The sequence below is a fragment of the Vombatus ursinus genome, unplaced genomic scaffold, assembly GCF_900497805.2.
Source record: "Vombatus ursinus unplaced genomic scaffold, bare-nosed wombat genome assembly UNPS02014799.1, whole genome shotgun sequence".
Lineage (NCBI taxonomy): Eukaryota > Metazoa > Chordata > Mammalia > Diprotodontia > Vombatidae > Vombatus > Vombatus ursinus.
The window spans coordinates 55,879,328-55,887,823 of record NW_020954577.1 but is presented as its reverse complement, the minus strand read 5'-3'; positions in this window follow the sequence as shown (position 1 = coordinate 55,887,823).

Below are 8,496 nucleotides of genomic sequence, written 5' to 3'. Positions count from 1 at the left end.
TCTCTGTCTCTCTTTCTCTCATTCTCTCCCTCTATCTCTCCAAAGACAAAAAGGGACCATGAGTATTCTTCCTCAAAGCAGGAATCAAGATGCCCTCTCCTCTCCCAAGCTCTGCCATCACTCCCCTGCCCCCACAAGGCATAATCCACCAAGGAGAAGAGACGTACCCAAATGATCTATGATTGGACCCCAAATTGCATTTGAGACATTGGAGGAGTGGCAGATAGATACAATTCTTGCCTGATGCCCCACCTGGAGACTTCATCAGACTTGGACCCTGCTTTCCTCCTTTTCCAGCTGGGCTGTCGATGGTGCTTTCAAAGCCTCCCAGACACCAGATCACATCTATCTGTGCAATCCATCAGACATTTCTTTTATGTATTTAGACACGTCTGTAAGGCTTGTTTGTTTCCTGACTGACATACACAGAACAAAGAAATGATAGCTTAGATTTCTATAGCACTTCATTTCCCTCAAGGCCTAGCTAAGGTACCACCTTCTGTAGGAAGCCTTTCACAGTCCTTAATCTTAGTGTTTACCCTCTGATATTACTCCCAATTTATCCTGTCAGTAACTTGCCCGGACATGGCCATTCACATGTTGTCTCCCTCAGACTGTGAGCCCCTTGAGGATAGGGACTGTCTTTTGCCTTTCTGTGTATCCCAAACACTTAGCACAGTGCCTGACACATAGTAGATACTTAATAAATGCTCATTAACTGACTGAATGACCAAATCACATACCAGAGAAGGAAGGAATTCAGATACCATCTAGCCCAACCCAGACATGTACAATCACTTCCTTGACATTACTCCCAACCAGGAAACAATCACTGTTGGCTTGAATAACTCCAGTGAGGGGGAGCCCATCATTTCTCATGACAACCCACCTCACTTAGGGGCACTTCTCTTTATTAGGAAGTTCTCCTTGCTATTTACTACTCACCGGTCCTAGGCTTGCTTTCTCAGGATAATCAAGATGAGTATATCTCCCTTCCACATGAAAGGCCTTCAGATACTTCCATATTCCCACTTCTGTGTCTTCTCCAGTAAAACAATCATCCACAGATTCTTCACCTGAAGTTCATAAGCCATATGTTATTGTCCCTATTCATTTATGTATATGTAATAATTGTCCCAATTATTATATTGTCCCTATATTATATGAGAAACTGAGTCTATGACAGGCTACATGACTCGCTCATTGAATCCACCTATTCCATCCTTGCAAATGAATGTGCTCTTAATTATCTTCCCACTATTCCAACCTTTCTTGTAAATGGAAGATGATTGATTGACAAACAGAAATTATTTAATTTTCAGTCAAGGGACAAGATTCTCCTCCTGCTTTCGATATAATACCATCTGTAGTTCCAAATTCCAAATAGATAAATAAGCTTTAGGGTGAATGATCTTATCCAGGTCCCTACATATCCATAGATAGATAATCTCCATCATTATATAATATGTACATGCAGATTTCTCTATCTACACATGCATATCTATAAGTGTGTATTTCTGTGTGTGTACAGCACACGTTGAAGAAGGTAGGTGGTTCAATGGATAGAGCGCTGGGCCTAGAGTCAAAAAAACCTGAGTTCAAATCCAGCCTCAGACACTTACTAGCTGTGTGACCCTGGGCAAGTCACTTAACCTCTGTTTTCCTCAATCCACTAGAGAAGGAAATGGCAAACCACTCCAGTATCTTTGCCAAGAAATGGATAACATTGGTGTTCTGTGATCCACAGGGTCACAAAGAGTTGGACACTACTGGGCAACATCATATCCATCAATTAATCAACAAGCGTTTATTAAGCTAGTTGGCTTTGTGGCAAGCCCTATCCTGGGTACTGGTACACAGATATATGGGAGACAAGATGATCCCTGCCTTCAAGGAGCTGACATTCTATATGTGTATATGCACTTTTTTGAGCTAAACACAGCTCACTTTATAATTTTTTAAACTCAAGTGGTTTATATCTGTGTTCTCTGTCTTTCACTGCTCCTTAATTAGTTTGGATTTCCTGCAGTTTTTGACATTTGTGTTTGAAAATGATATTTCTCTTGGTGACAAAATGTGTGTATGTTTCCACGCGTTCAAGAAAAGACAAGTCAAATTCATCTTGAAACCCCCAATCCTTCTGTTCTCCTACTACAAATCACTTTTTCCTTTCCCCTCTAGTTCTTTAACAAGATCTCAAATCCCCTCTAATTTGAGAACTGATGGGCGAGGCAAAAACCTTCTCCCAAAGTCTCCTATAGAGAGTGCTCATAGTTTCCAGCCACATCTTCATTTCCCACCACCTGCTCTACTTGGGTTAGATGCCATGAACATCATGCCCTTTGCTGAATACCCTCTGGTACCCCTCCCCCATTTTTCAGCTTTTTTTATATATTATTTTTCCCATTAGATTGTAAGTACCTTGAGGACAGGGGCCCCCCCCCTTTCTTTTCGTTCTTTCTTTTGCTTGTGTATGTCTCCAGCACTTGGCACAGATCCTGACATGTAGTAGGTGCTCAATAAATGTTTATTTATTGACTGGCAAGTAGAGGATCTACCTGTCATCACTTAATAGCATCAGGTGCATACAGCGACTCATAGGTGGGGTGGGGTTGTAGTGGTGATGGGATATGTCTTCCATTTCGCTCCAGCACTAACCAAAATAGCTGTTTAGATATTCAGGGACTGGGGGTGAGGTGAAGAATAAGGGAATTGGGGCTGTTTGCCTAACTCTGAAGTTCACTAACCTTTTCTTTCTCTTCTCTTAAATGCATCAACTCTCCAGATCAGCATCTCCCCATCTCTCCTGGAAGGAGTGGGGAGAGATCTCAGGTTCCCTGAAACTTGGTCTCAAAATGTTAAGGTTAAATCAACAGCTGAATGATCATCAGAGTCTAAGAATGAGCCCTCCCTACTTTCAGAGAGAGAGAGAAAGAGGGAGACAGGGAGAGAGAGGAAGACATCAAGAGGAGGTTTAAAGGTTTGCTTTGAAAATGTTTCATGTGTTCTGTGGTGACCTAAGCCGCTTCTGCAGGCGCACCCAATCCCACAAGGACTTTAATTGACATGCCTGATAATATTGTCTTAAATTAAGTAAGGATAGGCCTCCCGCCACTAATTGTGTATACAGAGTGTTATTGAACCCTTGGGGAATTTTTCCTCCAAAGAAAGCATGGAATTCCATTCTGAATTATTTATTTCTCCAGGACTGAAAATGGAAGTGTCTGGAAGAAAACAAAGAAATTCTTGGCAACAATTCATTTTTGTGTCTGCAGTTCTCCCAGTGGATCTTTTGTTGCCTCTCAGGATAAGATAGAGCATCTCTTTTTTTTCACTCCACATTTTCTATTTATTCAATGTAACCAGGATTTACTTAGCACCTATAATATGCATGGTGATGTGCTAAGAGGCCAGAGATGCAGACAATTTTCTCTTTAATACCCCTTAAGGGGCTTGAATTCTCTTAGAAGGGATACAACATTTAAGTAGAAAAGCCCTTACAAAATAACCTTAGTTGAGAGATAATACCAAAAACTATGGAAATAATGGAATATGGAATTTATCATTTAAATTTAAAATTTTTCCTTTGTTTTCTTTTTAATGGATTTTACCATTTATTTGGAAACATTTTTCCCGTTAGCATACCTTAGAGGATTTTTTTTTCCTATAGGCATCCAAGATGGATAATTTAGGTTTTCAGTTAGGAGTAAGATCTGTACAAAGATTATGCCAGGTTGGCACTCTTTAGGAACTTTGATTTTATCAAAGATACTCAGAAATACCAAACACTGAGGAAAGAACTAAGTTGCTAAATTCTTGGAACTTGGAAACAGTGTTGTCTTGGGCTATTTGGTCGCAACCAAAAGTTCTTCTGCTAATGCAGACTTTATTTTGAATATTTTTTGGTGATTCACAATGACTGTGATGATCTAGTTGTGATTAATATTGATCTCTAAAAATGCCTGGAATGTAGCAGTCAAATTCATTCTGTTTTACAATTTAGGTAAAACAATGTCCATCTGAGGTCATTGATGCTTTTCTCTTTCACACATTTAATTGTTTAGCATCTCTATAGAGAAAAGTTCTTTCCCTGATCCTTCTTTATCCTCTGTACTCTTAAAATCTTGTCATGTTATAGCTGGAATAACTCTTAGTGGTTGTCAGCTAACCTCATTTGGAAATGAAGAAACTGAGGTTCAGAACGGTTTAGGTATTTTGCTCAGTTACACAGGTAATTAATAGCAGAGTAGAGACTTAAATCCAAGTCTAAGAACACCTACCCTTCTGTCCTTTTCATTACACTATTCTTGTTTATTAACCTAGATTAATAAACATAAAGTACAAAATAATAGACTTCTTATACGAAATTTTGACAATGTCTGCCGATTTTTAATACATAGAGCAAATTATTTAATGTCCTTCATGATTTATATATTTTTTTTATTTCTTGTCACAACCCAATGTTTCATTGCAGCAGAGATGAAGGAAATGTAGTTCCTTGTTTGGACCGTTTCCCACCATATCCTTCAGATAAGCCCACTACCCAAGTCCTTCTTGTGAATTCAACAGAACTAACAACCAGGGACTACATGTTGGCAAAACAAGATTTATAGTGCAGACATTTCTCATTTTACCTTATACTTGTTTCTTTCCTTTGTATCCATTCATAGTAATTCTGATTAACCAAAAAGATGGAAGTCGGTCTCCACTTTCTGGAAAAGAATTTTGCTGAAATCTTGATTCCATACTGCATACTGATGGAACAGTAAGATGTGTCCAAATGAAGGAGTAGAGCCAAGGTTCTGACTCAGTTTCTGCAATCCCTCCTAGAGTCACCTTCTTCCTTATCGAGGTAAAACTCAGCCCCTCCATCTAAGATTAAAACCACGTGCAATGGGAATTGTCAAACTATTTTAGAACGCCTCCATCTGGGGCTGGCGGTATTTACCCCTTCATATCTTTAATTGCTTCTAGCGCCTCTCTAGATCAAAGTTCTTGCTCTAATCCTTCCCTGTCCATTTTTCAATCATGGCATATTTACCCATTTTCTTTTTTATCAAAATGGGTAATCTTTACCATCTGGTTTCATAGGAGAATATAAATCTTCATCATACTGAGTTAACATTAAATCACTTTGTTTCAGGTGTGAATGTCACTATTTCTTTCTCTCTCATGAATGAGGGAATCAACACTCTTTCATTATGGGCCTTTCAGATTTGAGACAAGCTTTCCAGCAGTTTTGGCAGCCTCTAAATGTATATTTGGTGGTATTTCCACATAGCATCTGCCCCAAGTCAAGAAGTCCAAAGGCAGGTCAAAAGGAACCTGTAGAAATTCAAAACTAGTCAAACGTTAGCATCCCCAACATTTTATATATATTCTAGCTCTAATCTGGTGCCCCTGCTTCTCACAATGCCCAACCCCCACCCCAGGAGCCAGCTCTCCCTTGACTAGTGGAGTTGGGGGAAAGTGAGAGAAGGGAGAGGAGGTGAGTGACCAGATATGTGTGTGTGTGTATGTATGTATGCAATATGTATATAATGTGTATATATATATATATATGTATGTATGTATGTATATGTATATACATATGGGGGTTAGGAGTTATGTAAAGAGTAATCCAAAATCTCCATTGCTAGGAGAGATATATTTAGCCGGGAACAGTATAACTTAATTCTTTTGATATTTGCTATATAGGCAATGTTTAAAACTATGGATTTGGAGTCAGAGGACCTGCGCTGTATAGTCTTGTCTCTACCAAATCCTAGTCTTGGGCATTTCTTTTGACCTCCATAAGACTGCTTCTTTATATGTAAAATGAAAACAATACTACCTGTCTATACATCACATAACTTTATGTGAAGGTATTTTGATAAATTAGAAAGTATCCTACAGATGAAAGTCATTATTTAATTATAATAGCAAATGCATGTTTTAGAATAAGAATAAATACATTATGTGAGATGTAATTTTGGCCTCAGTTTCCTCATCTGTAAAATTAGAGAATTAGCTAAGATGACCTCTCCTATGCCTTCCAGCTCTAACATTCTGCAGTTCTGGAAAATACCACAAGCACATAACTCTTTATTTCATTTTCAAGTCTAGATGTTTGGTTGCCAAACCAGAGTCTCCTAATGAGGCAGTTTATTATGGCGGAATACTGGATTTGGAGTCAGAAGTCCTGAGTTTATTTCCTGGTCTTGCTGCTTATTATCTGTCTGGCCTTGGGCAAGTTGCTCGGCCTCTATGGGCCTTAGTTTTCTCATCTATAAAACAAAAATATTAGACAAGATGACCTTGAAGGGCCCTTCTGGGCAGGGCAGTGGAGAGATCATTGGACTTGGAGTCAGGAAGACCGGAGCTGAAATCAGTCACTTATTAGCTACGCGACCCTGGACTTAACCTTTGTCTGCCTCGATTACTTCATCTGTAAAATAATAATAATAATAATAATAATAATAACACCCACTTCTGGGGTCGTTTTAAGGATAAAATGAGATAATATTTGTAAAGCATTTTGCAAATCCTAAAGCACATTATTATTATTGTCGTTGCTGTTAATTAATCATCCTATGGCTGGCTAAGGAGTCATTTTTGGATGGGTTCAAACCTTTCTAACTGGCAATCCATGGGCTATGTGTACACCTCACTTTATCCTCAGCCAAGAGACAAAAAGAAACCTGGAAAATGTTTGTCTTGGACAGACTAATTCATTAGTTAGCCTAGTTTTGGCATTTTACAGTTCTAACCTCTTTTTCCACTTCAGAGATAAGAGTGCTCAGTGTCGAAACCCGATTCTGCAGTGAAGCCTCTCCAGGACTTACGTGGCTCTGTCCTTCAAAGGAGAAGACCCCTTAATTGTTACCCATATGTTCTAAATATCACTGATCATTTAGAGTGCCAACTGTGGGTAACTTAGAACTAACGAAGGAATGCATAAGTTAGAAGTACTGTCTTTAAAAAGTTGAATGCTACTTATAATGATGCCCTTTTGTAATGTGTCTCCAGCAGTGAAGTTTTTAATAGTGAACTCTCCCACCCACTCCCAAAATACATGGAAACAAACAAATAAAAATCTGATCAGCAACATCAGATTATGAGAATACTAGGTCTTATACACTCAGGAACTCTAGAATCTTGGTATTTAGCCATCATGTCATATGTGAAAAAAAAAAGACAAATTAGAGAGCGGAAGTTGGGTAATTGTGAATAAAATATTGTTGTATAAAACAAGTAATTTAAGAAAGACCTTATGTTATGTTCTCTAATCCCCTTCCTCATCCCTACCTCCAAACCTTCAGTTCTGTCTCTGAACTACACAAGGACAAGTAGACTATCTGCATCACATCAGTTTCTTCAAGAATTAACTGAATGTCAGGAGACCTGTTTTAGAAATCTCTGCTCCTGGATATGGAGAAGGAAATGGCAAATTTCTCCAATATCTTTGCCAAGAGAAAACCAAATGGGGTCAGGAAGAGTTGGACATGACTGAAAAACAACTGGAAAACCATATGTATGTGTGTATGTGTATGCATGCATACACGTATGCACACATGTATATGCATGCATATATATGTATTGCACATATATACATATAACATGCATGTATACACATGTGCATATGTGTATGAATGTGCATATGTGTATGAATATGCATGTGTATACTCCTATCTATGTAGATACATGCACATATGTACATATAAGGAACACACATGCATGTGTGTATAATAGATATATGTACACATACATGCACAAACATGCTCCCACACATGTGTGCACTTCCCATCGCAGTGGCACATTAACTGCTGAGAAGACTGGGGAATGAAGAGAAGTGTGACCGGAGCCCGGGCCAAGATATAATTGGGAGATGAGGGGAAGAGGGGGTAAATCATCATTAGGGCCAAACTGAGCATTCTAGTCAAAACAAGAGCTCAGCCTTTCAGGGCTTGGTTTCTGGACCCAGGAGCATGGAAGCTGGTAGGGGGTGCCCAGTGAGAGCTCCCATGCCTTGGTACCCATCATCCCTCACGCCTGTAATCCACTCCCTTCTTACCTCAGTTTCGTCGAATTCCTAGCTCCATTTAAGTACTCCTTCCTCTCTAAAGTCTCACCAGATTCTCCTCACATGTAGCGCCACACGTCCCATACCTTTTGTTTTTTTTTTGCTTTGCATACAGATTTTATTTTCCAGATCAGCCAAGCTTGGAGCAGTTCAACTCTAGGTTGGCCAGTTGGTGATGAATTTTCTCAGCAAAAGCAACTCAAGGAGGTTATTTTACAAGGTGAAGTGTATTTGAAATCTGTAGTGGAGGAGAGAGTACCCACACCAACAAAATCAATGATCCTGAAATGTTGAAATTGTTATTTGACAGCAATCTATTAATATAGGCTACAATGCTAGAAATCAGTTCTGAAGTCACAGAATGCAAATGAGCTACTATCAAACCTCTTAAATATGCAATTATAATTTCAGGACACTTGAGGGCAGGTGGTCTT